Source organism: Aethalodelphis obliquidens, unplaced genomic scaffold (genome assembly GCF_003676395.1).
Source record: "Aethalodelphis obliquidens isolate GAN/ISIS:26980383/991018 unplaced genomic scaffold, ASM367639v1 scaffold7, whole genome shotgun sequence".
Taxonomy (NCBI): Eukaryota; Metazoa; Chordata; class Mammalia; order Artiodactyla; family Delphinidae; genus Aethalodelphis; species Aethalodelphis obliquidens.
The window spans coordinates 46,808,135-46,827,705 of record NW_020837951.1 but is presented as its reverse complement, the minus strand read 5'-3'; the positions used below and the strand labels follow the sequence as shown (position 1 = coordinate 46,827,705).

Sequence of the window (19,571 nt, the reverse complement as noted above, 5' to 3'; positions counted from 1 at the left end):
CGTGCTCGACGCCGCGCCTCCGCCTCCAGTCACCCGGCCGGGGAGGCGGGGCCGAGCCTGAGCGCGCTACCTATGCGCGGAGCCGAATCACTGACTCGGCTGCTGGCCCCAGGGTGGAGTTGGAAAGAAGTAGTCCTGTGGAGGATGCGTTTCTATTTTTAACCTGATTGTCCGCCCTCAGCCTCTCTCCTTCCGATTTTCTCAGTAAAGCCGACTTTTCGCCATCTGAGTTCTCGCGCTTTGTCTAAAGCCTTTGGCAGACATTTCCCGTTCCTCCTTACTCCCCACCCCTTCCCCACCCAACAAGAACGTGTTAGAAGGATTCGGCTCAAGAAGAGAAAATGAACTGCTGTTTAGCTTCTGGGTCTTCTCGCCTGTTTATGAAGTTTCCCCCGTCCGGTTCCCTCACACTCGCCTTCGGTTCTAAAGTCCAGCCTGAGCATTGCCCCTGATGCTCCCAGGAAGGAGCGGGGCGGGTGGCGCTCGCTTCCTCGCTCACTCGCCCAAGGTCACGGATGGTTGTGCCGAGTCAGGAAGTGCTCCGCCGACTTGCTGCCCGTCTTCGGCCCCGGCGACACCGTTCTGAGCAAACTGTTTTGGCCAGCCTGTAAAATCCCTGGAAATGGACTATTCCAGCAGAGCCTCGTGAACTGGGAAAGCACCAAATGTTCTACCCGAGATGAAGTTAAGGAACAAACAAGCTAGACCCGAGGGAGAGATCAAAAAGGAGACGTTGCAGGAGGAAGTTCAGAAGGGGGCAATTCAAAAATGAGGCACAGGCCCCGACTAGTTTGAAAGGGTGAGTTAACTAAAAACACTGAGAAGCTTTTCAAAGCACCAACAAAAAAACCCACTTGCAACTGGCCTCGCCAGGTGACTTTAGTTCAACTCAAAAAACACAAGTAATAAGACAGAAAGGACTTAGGAAATTTTCTAGTAAACAATGGCCTAATGAATAAATAGAAACGATGTTTAGGGCTTCTAATAGCCACCATTAGACTGGAGTGAGAGGTCCCTTCGTTGCTTCCCAAACTTGGTGATAAGAAAAATCACCTGGAATAATTGTTTACTTTTAAATAATCACCTAGGACTTTCCCCTGGAGATAGTTTTGGTAGTCTGGGGTGGAGCTCAGGAACTTGAATATTTAAGTAGTACTCCAGGTGATTCTTCTTTATAATTTTGTGTATTTGGGAGAATGCTGTCCTGGTGCCCTGTGCCAAAATTTCCAAATCAAACAGTTCTCTGCCACAGTAAGTGGAATCCCTAGAACATAACTGAACATTTTTCTTTGCAATTTAGAGTTATTGCTGTAGGCAATTAAAGTGTTAGAAATATAAGTGTTGATAGTTTCAGACACTGATAGTTTCAGACACTGGTCCCAGGACCATTGAAATTTACTTTCTTGAGTGAGTAGACAAATTAGTAAAAACATAGCAGCTACCATTTACAGACCATTTGGGGGGCTAAGTATTTTTCATTTAGGGTTTCATTTAATCCTCACAGCAATTCACTGAGATAGGTACTATATATCCATTTTTTACAGTTAAGTGATAAAGTGACTCCCTTGCGGCACTGAAGGACAGGGAATCAATGGAGGTGGTTCTTACTGAGGACAAAAATAACTTAGAGATTTCCCCCTCCTCCCATTTTAGTTATTAAAAGGTGAAACGATAATTCCTGAAGGAGTGAAATTGAAAGAAAAAAAAACCCAGCTAAGTAATAAGGCAAGCTGGTTATTTAATAATGTATTGCATAATATGTAGCCCCTTCTGATAACTTGTCTTCTCTACCAACCATTTATAATTTTCTCTATGAGACTATTTCAACCAGGAATATACCTGGTATTGAACCTAGTTTTAGCAGGTTACCCTTTCAGCACCTACACTAGTCGTTCTCAAAGTGTGGTCCCCAGACCAGCAGCATCAGCATCACCTGGGCACTTGTTAGAAATACAGATTCTCAGGCCCCCACACCAGACCTATGGAATCACAAACTCTGAGGGTTTGTCCAGTGATCTGTGTTTTAACAGGTTCTCCGTGTGATTCTGATGCACGCTCAAGTTTGAGAACCACTGACTTACCCCACCATGCTGTAAGAGATCTCTCAATCAGATGTTCACACCATGTGAAGGGAAAAAGTTAAAAAAAATTTTTTTTTCTCATATTTCTGGTGTAACAGATTAGGGGATATGCTTCTAAGGAGTATTTTTGTTTTTGTTTTGGTGTTCTAAATTATCAGTTGGTCTGTAAAGACAAACTATAGAACACAAAATATATAGCAGAATGCTCTTAATATAGTATGCAAAAGGGCTGTCACCATGGTCATCAAAGAAGGTTAAAACCAGCCTCTGCAAAAAATACCGGAGAAAGTGGTGTGTGCTCAAAATGTGGTGTTATTGATTGTTCAAAAAATACCTTTTGTAGAATTTCATTACATGGAACATACCAAGTGACTGGTACTGATCCATTCCTAAATACTCCTTGAAAATAATACTAACTCAATTATTTTTTTATTCATTTTTTCCATAAAAATGTTTTGCACACTTGCTACATTCTAGATACCCACTAAACTGGGTGCTGGAATATACATTGGTGGGAAAAAATTGATCTTACCCTTGTTCTCATGGATCTTACTGTCATATTAGGGAAAAGGACGTTAACAATATTATCATGCAAATATGTAATGAGCTGGTAAATATTTTGAAAGAAAGGTGCAGAATGCTATGGGAGCATATAACCAATGACAATGGATGCTGAAAACTCACCCAAATCTGAGTTCCATTGCCAATCATCTCCATCACCAGTGGAACTAGGCTTATTTCCTTAAAGTAGTTAACTATAGCAAACTGGCATGTCATATGAGAAAGTTGGAACAGTTTGTATTCTGCTTAAGAATTCAGGTAAAGTCATTACAAGTTCACTTACATTTTTCTTTGTAATCTAGGGATGAGCCAAAAAGGGGATTGATAATTGGAGAAGAGCAAATTAATTCAATTTCTTAGAAAGTAGAAAACTGACATCTTTTAAAAATAGCAATAGAGGTTATTAGTCCACTGTAAAATATAAAAGACCTGGAGTTATTTTAGTTTGACATGGAGCTTTCCATTATGGAATAAGAATTGCTTCTATGTATGGCATGATTGTAACACCCTGTCATGGGTATTACATTTTTTCTCTGTGCTTGAGTAGAGCTTGGTGAAGCACAAAGTCTTTGCTGGGGTTTTAAAAACTGTTAGGTGTCATTTGATGTTCACATAGTACCCTTCTTCTCTCTCCTTCTTTATCCCCTTCCCAGATCTCAAAGGTCAAGGTAACAAGATTCAATTGTATTTTTATTATTTTCAGAATGATTGGCTGAAAGGATATAATATTGTATTTAGAGCAAATCAGCTAATTAAAAAATTAAGAGTAGAACATACCATTACTTAATTTAAAATTTTTCCTCTAATAATTAGTAATTAAATAATAATTAAAATATCAGTGAGTCCAATAATGGATTGGTTTTAGACCTAGCTCAACAAGTGACTGGCTGAATATTTTTCCCCGGGGAAATGATAAAACAGTAGCAGTTTAATTACTGTGTAGACCTTTTGATAGTGTTAAAGCCATACTTAATTTCAGTGAAAACAACTTGATCAAAGAATCTTCAAATAAATGGCATGGATGGCTTACCTAATTAGATAAGACTTTTAGACACAATCCAGATATTTTCATCATAACCATAAACAATTTTTATGACTATTTAAATGAACAAAAGCCTTTATTACTTATGCACATTAAGAACTTAAGGTGAAGGAAATCGATGAATATCTATGTGTGTGTGTGTGTGTGTATATATATATATATATATATATATATATATATATATATATTGCTGTGGATATCACCTTTGTAAGACACAAGGTACTTTGGTCTCAAGAACTTTAGGAAATCTTTGTGACTGAACAAACAATCTAGGTATAGATGTTAAGTATGTGATTTGAATCTCAGTAGTTGTATGTGGGGTTGGCTCTGAAACAACACTTTGGAGCATGTCATAACTTGGGTTCATAGCTGGTGGGTGGGCCAGAAAGACAGTCAGGAATGGGGTCAGTGATTTGGCAAGTGCCCCATAGCAACTAGAATGGTACAGAGCTGGGGCAGTGGCAGTTGGCACTAAGGCCCTAGCTGTCAGGCAACAGAAAAAGATCACAGAAAGCAGGTAGATACCATCAGGGTGGTCAGGATTCAATCAGAAAACTGGTAAGAGAGAAATGGGTAGGGTGGGCCCTTGTCCTGGAAGAATGTAAGTTCTAGAAGGAGAGTTTGTGTAACATTTTTTCATTTACAGTGTATATTCGAATACATTAATTCAATGAACTCTTACAACAGCCCATTGAGATAGGTATTATCATCTCTCCTTTTGCAGAGGAGTTGACTGAGGCTCAGGGCAAACTCATGTGTCCTGTCCAATGTCATACATCTAGTAAGAGTCAGAGATGGGAATTTAACTCTAGCCTTCTGTCCCGTGGTTCAATGTTCTGCTGCTCTCCAGGAGCATTTCCTCTTTTAATTTACGTCATAATTATATTTCCTGTTAGAGTGTGAACCACACTTGTATATCTTGTATATCACTCATCTCACCCAAAACTGTGACCGTAATAGAAACTCTGATTAGATAGTTTCTGCCAACCTAACAGGCAATTCCTAAGTCTCATTTGCCGGTTCTAACCTCTCTATCCAACTTCTAAATGTGGCATTCCTTAAGTCTAGCACCCAAGCACTCTTTGTTTCTCTACTGCACATACTCTCAGAGTGATTTCACTCACTTCCATGGATGTAAATGCTATCACCTGGTGCAATGGTTCTGCTAGAAAGAAGTAGGTGCTGATACTCCAGGTACACTAGTGGCTTCTCTTCTAGTCCAGCTCTTCCTTTCAAAAAGACTTCTCTCCCCCCATTTTTTTCTGGTTTAGAGGTTAAGAAGCATGCTTCTTTTTGAGAAGCCTTCAGGAGTAGAGTATGAAATAAAGGATTCATGCAATAAGAGTTAGATTCAACCAGATGACTTCTTCAGCCCCTGGCAATTATAAGACCCCATGATTTCTTTGAGTGCATATTTGAATGAGTAAATTTCTGTTCATTAACTGTTTTTAAAAGCTTTATTCTTTTGTAATCATTTGACCTTATAGTTAAGGTAGAATTTTAAAAAAGGATAAAAAGCCAGAAATTCATAATAAATTATTTAAAAAAATGAAAACCAGTACAACAGTGTAACTGCATAAGGATTAAAGGAACTATATAAGTTTCAGGCAAATATATTTAGTATTTATTTTGTGCTTTGTGCTTTTATATACCTTATTTCTAATTTTTACAATAATCCTTTGAAGTAGTGATGATTATGCTTTTTGTCAGAGGTAGGGCAGAGGTACAAGGAGATAAGTAATATATCTCAAATCATATAGTTGTTATTGAAGAGTGAAGTCAAACCCAGGTCAGTCTTTGAGGCTCAAGTCCTTTCCAATGCAGTAATACCTTTCCTAAACTAGTCATAGTTACAAACTTTTAGAGGGTCCTCTTCAGCTGTCCACCCAGCACAGAAGTCTTCTAGACAGCATCTTCAGCATTCAGGTTATGCGCTGATAACGCTAATGCTATGAAAGGATGTGCTCACACAGTAACCCATCCCAACCTCCCAAAAATCGTGATACAAGATTTAATCCAGATAATTACCATTATCTAGTTTGCAAAGACGTCAGAAAAACATAACTTTAGTCTTCCATTTAAATGTATTCTATGACTATTAGGATGCCATTGGTTAAAAACAGCCATCATTTTTTTTAGAACTTATTGCTAAACATATTCAACAGGGTGGCTGTTTCTTTCAATTTGTACTTGGGTATAATTTTGTGGTCTGTTTACTATTTTCAACTCTCATTATTGGTTAGTGGATTATATGCCATACACCTCATCCGCAGTAACTTGGATGCTTTGCCATTTATAGCAAATTTGTTTTCCTATGTTGGAGGTATGTTGAGGATGAAGGAAAAAGAAGAAGGAGAAAATAACAAAAGAATTTTGGGGTGGAAATCTATTCTACATCTGTTTTATTATGCTATTTAAAAAAATTACAAAGTATTAATAGTATATGAATATATTCTCTTTGGAGGATAAATTTCAAGCAGCACACGATTTTAACATAAGAATGAGTCTCCTGTTCAAGCAACCCCCAACCCATTCTCCTCTTCCCAAAGATAATCCTTAGGTACTTATGTGTCTATACTTTCAAACCTTATTTTATGCATTCATGTACTTATATTTATATATAGAGAGAGACAGATGTCTTTGTGATTTGTTTACATACATGGAATTGTGCTGTATATATTGTTCTGCAACAGTATGCTTTGGGGATCTTTTCCATATCAGTGCATAAATATTGACCTTATTTATTTTAACAAATTCAATTAACAAAATTTGAGTATGGATGTAACATAATTTATGTTAATCATTATCCTACTGGTGGATGGTCAGATTTGCATTTCTAAACTATGATAAACAATGTTGATAAGAGCAGTAACTTATTCTGAAAATGCCATATATTAATACCAATTGTTTGCATTTAAAAAAATATTTTTCATATGGCCTTTGACCTTGCTCAAATGTCAGTCCTTGTGGGTAGAATTACTTTTTAAGAAAGCAGATAAATCTTAACTGACTTTACTAACCGTAACCTCTCCTTCTTTCCTTCCTTCCCTCCTTCCTCCCTCCCTCCCTCCCTCCCTCCTTTCTTCCCTACCGCCTTCCCTTCCTTCTTTCCTTTCTTCCTTCCTTCCTCTCTCTTTTTTCACTTTTTCACTTTTGAAAAGATAATACGCATAAGATGGTTAAGATTCACTAGGAGAGAATCAACTACAGTGTGAAGTCCTGCATCATTTCTCTCCCATCCAGAAACTAATGACCATGATGACAGTAGGTAACATTTGTTAGGCACTGATTAAATGCCAAGCTTTGCTGTAAGCACTTTATACATATTAATGTTAACTTAATTATTTCTCATAGAAGAATTAGGAAGTAGGCACAATTATTATCCCCATTTTGCTAATGTGGAAATTGTCAGAGGTTACCCTGGTACTGGACAAATGAGAGGACTTCTACATGGTGTTCCTCAAAGGCCTGGACAGTGAGGCCTTACCCTGGGTGTGGTAAAAGGGAGCAGTGCAACTCCACCAAGGCCCACTGTCCACAGCTCCTAGTCAAGAGCTGCTTCATACTTTGTGGGCATCCAACTTAGGGGGAGCATCTCCTCTGCTTCACCTGGGACTTTCCCAGTTTTAGCACTAGAAGTCCCAGGTCCCTGTCAATCCCTCAGTTGTGGGCAATCCTAGATGGTTGGTCACCCTAGTCCAAGTACTATTTATTTTGAGGAAAGGTGAGGGAGATCATACCTGGAGCAGGTGAGTGGATGACCTGCCTCATGGTCACCAAGGACTTTGGCAGGACCTTCATTGTGAACTACTGGCAGTGAATAAATATCTTTTCATAAATCCAGCTGTATAAATGGTAAGGTCAGAGCTGCTGACTTACCCTATCCACAGGGTCAGTACCTTTCCCTGTGAGACAGGAAAAGGTAAAAAGGATAAGAGGCCTACCACTTGGCTTGCATTCTAATATATCAGGGCACAAAGGATGCTGATGAGGAACCAAACCAAACAAACTCTCTGACAGCAAAAGTTCCTATCCTTTTTGACTTTTAATGTCATGCAGTTTAAATGTAATGTCCTGCTTCTAATCATAATAGGCCTACAAAATATTCTACTCTTCCTTGTTTCACCTGCAGTCAACAGTCTAAGTTACTTCATTATCTATGTTGCACAGATTTATGGCTTTTTTTGGTGTGTGGTCTGGAATTAGCTTCCTTACAACAAAGATGAAATGTCCCTTTAAGAAAAAATCTAAAAGCAAAGATTGCATTTTTTTCTTGAACAGTCTGGCAATCTTGATATATTTAGAGTTGCAAATAGAATGACTTTTTTGCTGTTATTAATTCAGTCACAAATTGCAAAGGGGATTAGAAAACCAGGAAATCAGTCATGTTTCTTGGCGGATGGTGGGTCCCAAGAGAGGGAATGATGAGACTATGGCTATCCTTACAAAAAGAAACACAAGACAAAGCCTGCCATAAAACCTCATTTGAAAATTGCTCCTCTTAAGAAATTATGCTAAAAGTGGCCTGCTCCTAGAAATACAAGTAAAAGAGTCAACCAATTTTTACCTCATAATATCAGTTTAGCTCTGGAATTGTGCTTAATGCAGCTCTAAGTGGCTGAGGGAGTGACATCATTGACCAAAACTACACTTGACAGAATTCTGTGAAGCTCAGAGCTACAGTGCAAGGCCATTGATTTTGCAACAGTTTGTTTCTTTTCTGATCTAAAAGTGATTTCTATGTGCCAGGGGATCTTATCTATTAATGTTGTTCATTCTTCACTAGTCATCATTTTCCTTGGAACATGCCATCCTATGTAATCTGAGCAATAAGAACATCAGAAACTGACTGGTGGGAGATGTGGCCCTGAAAACACTGAAGGCACTTTGTCCCCAAGGCAGGGGTCACTAGGGAGGGAGAAGATGTTCTGGACTCTAATCAGACAAATACATTACAAAATTTCCACCTCAGACTTTCTCATGGAAGAACTAAGAAATTATATATACTCTTTGATTTGTTCTTATTATTAAAACAATGGACTTTCTGAGTCTCTCCAACACATGTTTATTGACCACCCACTCCATAACTTGCAGCTGGCGCCTGCAGAGCAACATTGAGGGTGATCTGGCCTCTTCCCCCGAGGAGCTGATATCCTCCTGACCTCATCTTCTACTGCTGTCACTCTTCATTGCTTTGCTTCTGTCACTCTGGCTTCCTCGCTCTTCCTCAAACATGCCAAGCACTCGGTTGCTTCAGCGCTTTTCTACTTACTGTTTCTTCCACCTGAATAGCTCTTGTTCCAGATATTTCACTTTATTGACTCCCCGATTAAAGGTCACCCTCACAAGGGAGGCCTTTCCCAACTCACCACATAAAAGAGCACACACACACACACGCACACGCACACGTGTATACCCTTTTACTATCCCTTATCCTATTTTACTTTTCTTCATATCCATTTTCTATCACATCAAACATATATTACTTTTATTTATGTCTTTATTAAGTGTCTTCCCCCCACTATCTTTTAAGCTCCATGAGAGCACAAAATTAGTCTCTTTTGTTTCCTGCTATATCCCTTGCGCTAAGAACAGTGCCTGGCACCTCGTAAATATTCAGTGAATAATTGTGGGAAGAATGAATGAGTGAAGCGATCAAGTAGACTGCTCTATTATTCACACTCAGTAGGTTGGTCTAACTCAGTGTTTTTATGCTCCTAAATCTTGAAGATCATGCCTCAGATTCTAAGTTACCTCAGAAATCTTTAAGGTCAACTGTTTTATTCTGTGTCCAGTCTAAGGCTTTGGGCCCAAGGGAGGATAAGTAATCAGGTCTCCCCTCTTTTCCTGTCTTCTTCAACTACAACTCTGCTTTTAGCAGTTGTATATAGTGGACTTCAACAAAAGATTTCTTGTAAAGATAGGATTTCTCGAGCTAAAATACAATAAGCAAACAAAAAGCAGAAAAAGAAAACTACTATTTGAGGGAATTGGGATGAGGGATGTTAATCCTCTGCTTTAACACTTCTATCAGCATTACTCAGGGACCCTGAAGAAAGGTCTGAACTAGGTGAGTGAGTCGGTGCTGGAGTCTTGTGAAAGCTCAGCTTACGACAAGACAGAACCTGGAGGGGGCCTTGAAACAAAGCTGGAGTTTAATGTTTTAACTATTTTAGAATAACCTTTAAAGGTAATATGATGTTAGGAAATTTTCATCTTGATCACTTTATATTTCAGTGTTAGAGAAGTCGAACCAAACGCGTCTTTGTTAACATATGCAAGATGTTTTCCTGAAAAATCCTTATTTTGAGAGATCAAATTTGCATCGTTAGCAGGGAAGCTATTAGAAAAACAAGAGCACCTGACTTAAACAATAAAAAATTGTATGGATTCTTACCAGTTGTCCACTCTTGACTGTTGAAATGAACAGCTGTGAGCTTTGTGCTTCCAGTTTTCACATGGCCCACATGTCCTTGGCGGAATCCTACAGCTGTCATTTAAACAAACATATCTGTGTCATGTTGGAAGAGGCATCTGATTTCATTCTGCTGGAGTGATGTGATCTGGGTCTGTAGTAGGCAATTGGAAGCAGGTAGTACAGTTCAGAACACTGTAGGGACTAAGGTTCTCCCTGTCCTTGGCATGTAGTGTTAGTGCCCACGGAGAGGAATGAATGCCCCAGGCACCTATTTGGCAGCGCTCTGTGCCTAGGACAGTGCTCAGTACCATGGGGGAATTTTAAAGAAATTTGAGATCATCTCCGTAATCCTGTTCCCGCTGCCTTCGTGGCAGAGTCAAACTTTCTAGAAGAGAAGAAGCCTGCTCACTGATTTTCGATTACTTGGCTAAACGCTGGCTTCTAAAGCCAACTCTGTCTCAGCAGCTCCTGTGTTCTTCAGGAGCTGCCCTACCGCCTTCAGTATCCTCTCGCTTTAGTGTATTTTGCACACAACTTCAAAACATCAGTCTTCCTACAATGGAAGTAGATTTGAAGCAGATTGAATTTGAAATCATATAAGACCTGGGCCTATGTCTTGTTTAAAGATTATTCTACTGACAAGTAGTAGTAACACCTCCACTATAGAATTGTGGTGGGGATCAAATGAGATCATGTATGTAAAAGCAACTTGTAAAGAATAAAGATCAAGGGACTTCCCTGGTGGTCCAGTGGTTAAGACTCTGTGCTTCCCCTGCAGGGGCTTCGGGTTTGACCCTTGGTCTGGGAAATAAGATCCTGCATGCTGTGTGGCATGGTCTTAAAAAAAAATAAAATAAAATAAAGATCAATACAAAAGTAAAATATTATTGGTATTAAGCTCTATTTTATTACGTATCCCCTTGATAATGAAAACCTTCCAAGGTTACTTATTGCCTATGGAATAAAGTCCACATGCATTAACCTGTTATAAGAGGCCCTCTCCTTTATGGCCTATTCTTCATATCTTCTATACAGAACCCATTCTTCAGGCAATCCAAGCTTTTCACAGTTCCCAGAACAAAGCATTACTTTCCTATATCTGTTACCTTTGTGAACTTAGTTCCCTTTTCTTGGAATGTTCCTCTACTTATTTTAGCCAATTGAAAGCCTACTTTTTTTTTTCTTAAAAAATTTTTTTTTCTCTCTTTTCATGAAGCTTTTATCCTATGTTTTCTTCTAAGAGATATGTAGTTTTAGGTCTTATATTTATGTCTTTGAACCATTTCAATTTTTGTATATGGTATAATAAGGGTCAACTCTCTTCTTTGGGATGTACGTATACAGTTTTCCCAGCAGCATTTATTGAAAAGACTATTCTTTCTCCTGCTCCATTTTAAAATAAGCAAATATATGTATTTATTTATACATTCCCCTTTCCCAAATGGTAGCATACTAATGCATATCTTCACCTAGCTTTTGTCATTTAACAACATATTCTGGAGATCATGTACTAGAGACCTTCACTCTCACCCCCTTTCTTTTAATTGGTGGTATGATATTCCATTTTTTTGGGTGGACCATGTTTTATTCAACAAGTTTCCTATTGATGGACATTTGGGTTTTTTCCAGTTTTTGATATTATGCATAGGGCTGCAATGAATAGACTTGTGCATATGTCTTTTCATTTTTTGATAGTGAATCTTTCCAGGAGGTGGGATTGCTGAGTCTAAGCAATACAAGATAAAATTATGCCTAATTTTGTTAAATATTGCCAAGTTCTTTGCCATAAGGTTTGTACCATCTTACATTCTCAACACCAATGTTTGTGAGACCCTGTTTCTCGACATTGTTTCTAGTAGTGTATATTGTCACACTTTTGGAATTTTGTGACTCTCATAGGTGGGAAATGAAATATCACCCACTAATTTTTTAAGGCTGAAGTACCATTTCTTATTAGTTTGCAGCAGGCATATGTAACTTGTTATACCCAATACTGTACTATGGGTATAAGGGTACATATATGATCTCCCCTACAAACAGGAAGCTTTCTGAGTGAAAGTAGTGGGTCTAATTGATGTTTTAAAAAAAATGTTTCAAGGACTTGGAATATTGTTGGCATTCATTGTATGTTTGCTGAAGGACAGGGTAAGTGAATAAACTCAGAATTAGGAACTTGTTTTTATATACCATTTTTAGAGTCTATAATTATGTTTACAATCATCTCCAGTGGGCGTGTTTATCTATGTGGTGGAACCCATGGAAAATTCAGGTGATTTTTGAGTGATTTTTTTTTTTTTCCTTGTCTGAGAAAAGATGGTCACAGAGATGTAGACCTTTTTTTTCCCCTGAAAGATTCTGTTGAGTTCTGCACAAAACCTCCCTTGGAGAATATAGTCATTTGGAAAGTGTATTTTATTTTCTATTTACATTGCAATTTATAAAGTTCCTTCATGTCTATTGTTTGTTTTCAGCCTCACAACAGTGGTGAGACAGACACATGTCTGTTTATGGAAGAGAAATTTGTGACTCAGAAAAGTTCAGTAACTCGATCAAAGTTACTGAGACAACAGAAGCAGAGCCAGGCCTCAAACCCAGGTCTTCTGATGCCAAAGCCAGCATTCTTTCTTGTACACCACAGCTGCCATCTGGAACTTGGTAAGAGTTTTATAATTTTCTTCTGTTGTTTTTCTTTAGATAGGAACAGCTTTGAATTTTAAAAATAAAGTCACTGAGGTCATTTTTTCCTTTTAATATTTATAATGTGATATCTTGTGTATGTAATATGATAAAGGAAGAAGTGTCATATAAGGCTCTATGTGTATACCTGTCCTAAGATGCTCTTGTCCTGGAATTGTGTAATCGAGACTCAGAGGATGCATTCATTGCTGGGTGTCATGCCACTGATATAGTCATAGGAAACATACTGTGAAGATAAAAGCCACCTGTCTTTAAAATATTTTTTTAATTCATAAGGGCAGTTTCTAGTTCACGACGTCAAGGCGAGCACATTTATTTATTCCTCTCTCACAGAAATAATTTAAAATAATATTAGAAGAATAAAAAAGATTTGTAGTCCACAGAGATGGGGAGAATTATAAGTGGTCATGAGTAGATGAGAAGAAGGTAAACATGCTTTATTAAGTTTATAGTGGAGCAGAGAGGAAGAAGAGGAGAAAACAACACCCTAGAATATGAGAGAAGTGGACTGCAAGGATAGAAGTCACTAAGCTGCTCTGAAGAACCCTGGAGAAGCTTTGGACTCAGAACTGGAAATCAGTTCAAGATGTCTAATAGCCAACTAGTAGGTATTCTAGAAAGACAAAGCACTCATGGTAGAGGGAAGGAATTGTTAAAAAAAAATAACATCTCCAGAGCTAAAGGGAGATTTTTAAATTCAAACAGTCCATAAAAGCCAAGTCAGATAAATTTTTAAAAGGCCCGTATTTAGAGATATCATTGTGAAATCTCAGAACACTAAAGATTTAAAGTGGGAATTTACATCTATGAACCTTTATTTGAGGGTGTACTCCAGTAAAAAAAGGGTGAAAACCAAGAAAGGGGAAGATGTGGGATTGTTTAATAAATCATTTAACCTTACCCCACAAGAGGTCTGGCCTTTGCCACCAGCTTTCGGGAAGTAATCTCTAAACTTCTGGAATGTCATGCCTGATGGGGTGTTATTGTCTTCCTGGGGGCTTTGGGGCAGCCAAACTGTAATGGATGTGATTCAAGGTTGGGACTTTGAGTCACACCTTGAGGGCCTGGAGACTGGAGATTAAAATTGAGACTGGAGATTAAAATTGACCTTGAGGGCAGTCAATCATGCCTATGTAATGGCGCCTGAGTAAAAACTAAATACTGAGGCTCTAATGAACTTCCCTGGTTGGCAAGCATCTGTGCTTATTGTCAAAAATCAGTACTGGAGAAGTAATGTGTCTTGACTCTATGGGGAAAGGACAATGGAAGCTCTGCACTGGGTATTTCCCCAGACTCTACTCTATGTATTTCCTCCCTTGGCTGACTTTAATCTGTATTCTTTCTCTGCAATAACTCTCAACCATGAATATGATAGCTTTCAGTGAGTTCTGTGAGTCCTCCTAGTGAATTATCAAAACTGAGCATGATTTGGAGAACCCCTCAAACTTGCAACCGATGTCACATGTGAGGGTGGTCCTGTGTGGGTTGTGCTCCCTCTAACCTTGCAGTTGGTCTACCTCTTCTCAAGCATATATTATACAAAAAAACTTGTTTAGGAGAATAATGAAACAATATTCAAGGATGACAGTTATATAGTAGGCCAAGGAAGAAAACTGGTCTACTTTAGGACAGAGATTGGCAGGCCTCCAGAAAAATGTTTTCAAGGAAAAGAAAAGAATCGCTTTCAAATAATAGCAGCTGCTAATGATAAGTTGCAAGATATTAGGATATGGTGGGAAAAGCCTATGAATCTTAAGAAGGTAAAAAAGAATAACCAGAAACTCTAACTAGATCAAAACACTTTACCAGAACATCATGTTCCAAATATAAAACAATTTAACACATGATTATTTTTTCAGCAATTGGTAAAATGTAAGAGAGGAGACTCTAATCTTGGCACTAGTGTATTTTCCTTTGAGTGGCACAAGGATTGTGACATCAGCAGCATAGACAAGAGAATGTAATCTTTAGCACTTTCTAGCTCTATGATGAATAATGTAATGAATAGTTATAATAATATAAAATTTGTTTATTGAGTCATGAAAATTATGTTTGTAAATATAGAAGTGAATTGTAGACATAAAATGGTCATGCCATTTGGTTAATGGCACTAGGCAGCATTTATGTAATAATTAATGACAAATTCGTGACTAGTAAATATAAAATAAAATGTTCTTTGTAGTAAAAAAAATTTTTTATTGGTTATCAGCTTTTAAAATAAACTTATGCACAAAGCATGGAGGAGTTAATCTTGATTAAGAACAGAATATAAACACTTGGCTTTGATGATGTTAAAGTAAAGCTCTAGCTGACAGATGTTGGCAGATGAAAGGTAGGCACAGGAAGGGGAAGCAACTGTAAAGGTACGCACATCCTCATTTTACACAGTAAGGAGTCGAGAGAATCTGTTGAAAATTAACGAAAAAAATTAAACATTGATGACATTGCTGAGCATTGGAAAAGAGGATGCTCTATCTGGGGAAAAAAACCAACTTAAGCCACTCACACTGTATACAAAAATATCAATTCTAGGTAAATTGTAGATCCTTTAGCTATGAAAGGCAAAACAATAAAGCTTTAGAAGATAATATAGAAGAATAGATTCATGATCTCAACGTGAGAGAATGATTTTTAACCATATTGGATATTAAGAAGCACCAACCTTAAAGGTAAGGATTGATTAATTTGATTACAGTAAAATTAAGAATATTAAAAATAATTAAAATAGTAAAAAGGCAAGCTGCAGGTTAGGAGATATCTGGAACACATATAATTAACAAAGTGCCTATATCCAGAGTATATGAAGAACTCATACAACGCAGTAAGAAAATACAATTCAGTAGAAAAATGGGCAAATAGACTCAACAGCCACTTTAAAACAGGAAATATCTAATAGGTCAAGAAACATATGATAAGGTGCCCAATCTCATTAGTCATCAGAGAAATGCAAATTAAAAATGAAAAGAGATGCTCCTACATATGCATCAGAATGGCTGAAATTAAAAAGACAAAATAGTGAGGATTGCCAAGGAAGTAGAGCACCTGGAATTCTCATACAACTGCTGGTGGGAATGGAAACTAGTTTAACCAATTTAGAAAGTAGTTTGACTTTATTTAAACATACTGTACTTGTGACCTAGCAATTCCTCTCTTAGGTGTACATCCAACTGAAATCTATGCCCATGTGTACCAGAAGACATGTATAAGAAAGTTTATAACAGCTTTATTCATATGCTTCAACATAGGAACAAGCTAAATGTCCATTAACAGGAGAATGTATTAATAAATTGTGGTATAATTATACAATGGAATACTATAAGGCAATGAAAATGAACTACAACTGAATGCTACAATATAAATGAATCTTATAAACATTATATTGAGCTAGAAAAGGCTAATGTAAAAGAATATATAATGCATAATTCCATTTATTTAAAACTCAAAAACAGGCCAGACTGTAATGTTGAGCGATGTATTCTTAGCAAAAATGTAAAGCACCAAAACAAGGAAGTGAACACCAAAAAAATCAGGAGAGAGTTACATTTAAGGAAAAGGGAGCAAGCTGTGACATAGACAGTATGCAGGGAGCTTCTTGGGGCTGGTATTGCTCTTCTTGATCTGAGTAGCCAATGGATGTTTGCTTCAGAATACATCTATGCTTTATGACTTTCTGAATGTGTGACATATTTTACACACCAACCAAAAAAAAAAAACCAAAACGATTTAAATAAAAACAAGTTCATGGTATAAGGAAATTATTTAAATTTTAAGGTAATGAATAGTGAAACTAAAAATAGTGGTATAATCCTGAAAATTGAGAGATATGGAGTCTTGTAATGAGCTCAGTTCTCCTCTGCAGTTATAGGAAGTTAATAAGAAAATCTCCAAATTGATAAACATACTATTTAGAAATAAGAACCAAAACAAACTGTAAAAGTATTGTTTTCCATTCTGTATTTTCCATTTAAAAATAATGGATTATTTTATGCTTATGTTTATTATTTTTTTAACCAAAATCCATCACATTATATTTACATTCTTATATTTTAAAAACATCTATATGACTGGACACCCAGATTATAAACAAATACATTTATTGACTGAGTTAACTTAATTTGAGGAATTTTAATTTTTGAGTGACTTATTTTATATTACCCTATATATTGATTAAAATTATTTTATGTATTCAATAAAATATTGTCAAAAATCCTTTCTTTTCTCTGTGTTACTTTTCATATAACTTGTGAGAATGTTGAGGATAGAAATAATGAGACAAGGATTTTTTGTTTTCATAGCCAAATCTCACTTTTTGTACAGTTATTTAGGACTGTGATAGAAGAGTTAAGTTTGTATTTGTAAGATGACTTTTTATCTTTCCTGACTTCATTGCATTTTAAAGGCGTCTGTATTAATAAATAACCATATCTGATGGCTTTCATAAACAGCTATCACCACCATCACCAACCAAACACACAAACAAAGAAAATGTCTACACCTCTGCAAAAACCCAGCATTATGGATGCTTCTAAGAAGCAACCTAAGGAAACAATGTCCTCATTACCTATCATTTCAGGGGTGTTGCAGTGTATTTGGGTGGAAGCACAGCTTTTAATATCAAACATTCTCATTTTATCCTAGAACTTTTTAACAGTGAAGACAAGACAATTATAGATCATTTTAATCATCAGCTTAAGTGTATTTTGAGTTTACTGATAAACCATGCAAGAAAAAAGTTGCTTTTAATATAGGGAATGTATTTATTTTTTAATTCTTTGTTTGTATTTACTTTTTTTGGATTAGTTTTTATTAAAAAGAAGTAGGGTTAGTCTGAAAAAAGTATGTAAAATATTCTTTCCAAAAATGCCTTATTAATAAAAGCTTTTCAAAAAGTAGTATAAAATAGACAAGTATTCTTCCAATATTAAAAGAAATTTGCAAGTTGTGGTTTTACTCTATTAAATTAACGTCTAAAAATATGCATTAAATTCCAAGACCCTTGGACAGTGATACCATAACATTTATGATGAAATCAGAAATTTTAATAAAGGGGAAAAAAACCTTTGGTCCAACGCAGTAGCTCTTTTTGCTAGCTAATGTAGAACTGATTGTTGTGAGGAATCTGTTGTCTCACGGCAGTTAAAGAGCATATTTATTATTCTTGTAAGTTTTCTTTTTATATTTTATTGTGTGCTTTACACTTGCTTTTTAGGCACGCATGTTGAGATATCTGGCTTCCTTTGCCTTTGGATTTTGGAACTATTTTGGCCTCGTTTCAATTGTAAGCTATCCATCTGATCGTAATGTGTCAGTACTTTTGAATATTTACAATAAAAAGAATAAGGACACTCACTGCACTCATTTATGACATGGATGGGAGCCATCCAAATGCCCACTCTCGTTTCTGGTCACCTTGCCTCTGGTTTTCTGTTGTGTTTCAGCTTGGGGAGCTCACCTCTGTCCTTGTTCAAAATTTTAATCCACATTTCCAGAGAATGGTCATTTTAGTGCACCTATGCTAAAAGCATTGATTAGGTCTTCTTTCTCTTAGAAGGTTGCACTTCATGTAAGGGATTTGGAAGATAACTAGTTCTAGGCATAAAGGTCAACCAATCTGTTTTTAAAACAGGGTTGACAAATAACCAGCTGCAGGCACTAAGTTCAGCCTACAAGTGTGTACTCTAAAATCAGTTCTGAGTCATCTGCTCTGTGTGTTTGGCACCCCTGTTTACAGCACATCTTGAGCCTTCTTATGTAGCAATGCTATTGGTAAATAGCCTACCCTTTATGACAGCATGGATGAGAAAAGGACAACCTGATCTTGGTTGATAAAATGTGTACCTTATATGTGGTGAAGGGATATTTTGTAAAGTCTCACGCAATTATTTAAAATGCCTCTGTGTGTGTATGTGTTCATGTGTGTGTTCACACACTTGCTTTATGTGCTCTGTAATGATTCATGTTCTAAGAGGGTGTGTTTTTCTCTCTTGGAGAGCTGGCAGCCAGCCTGCCCTCTAAGAAATGGGAAATTTCTTGAGCTAATTTGGAAATGCAGTCTATGTGTTTATACCACAAAGCTATAACTCTTTGTCCAGACAGCACTGCCAATTATCTATGATATTTCTATTCAGTATAAACTTAAAAAAAAGGCCAGATCTTTTTATTAGCCTGTTTTGCATATAAATTTTTAGGATAATTGTGTATTAATATCACTTCTAAAGCAGAAAGGAGTTATTTAAAGGGATGACCTGATTGTCTTGATAAAGAAAATAATAGAGCTACAATCCATTTTCTGAAAATTTGGTCTTGAGTTTGAGTGTGGGCTGGAAGGTAAAAACTTTTGGATTAAATTCCAAACTCTAGGACAATAGGATTTAGGCCAAATAATTTACTCTTTCTGTATCTTTGCTTTCCAATCTGTTAATCAGGAATCAAAACATTTACTTATCTCCTTACAGGAAAATAAAACATTGGTAAACAAAAATGCATTTGCTCTGTTTGAAGGGCTAAGCCATGTACCATTTTTCGGTGTGCTCCTTGCTTCTGGCACTAGTAGACTCCCTTGTGGTCATCACATTTCTCACTGGCAAGAAAAAGGCCTATCGCTGTGATGAGAATTCAGAGAGAAGTTCTGTGCCATGTATAGCTTAGTTAACCAGGAAACAGGCAAAATTAAGACAGATTTTGTGGAAATTCTATTTTGTGTTTTCTGAACTAGGAGAAGGCACAATTTTCTCAGAGGGCAGAAATATGCAGGAACAGGCTAGAATGACCT

General features: G+C 37.0%; 1 protein-coding gene across 5 annotated transcripts in view; it reads left to right on the top strand.

Annotated features, from left to right (window-relative positions):
- The first annotated feature begins 14 nt into the window (after positions 1–14).
- Positions 15–19,571, top strand: part of TMC1 (transmembrane channel like 1) — a 385,069-nt gene continuing 365,512 nt past the window's right edge. For all 5 annotated transcript variants that reach the window (XM_027105688.1, XM_027105687.1, XM_027105692.1 and 2 more), the window contains exons 1-2: positions 15–799; positions 12,574–12,757. The gene's annotated coding sequence lies outside the window, so the exon portion shown is untranslated. The remainder of the gene's footprint in view (positions 800–12,573; positions 12,758–19,571) is intronic.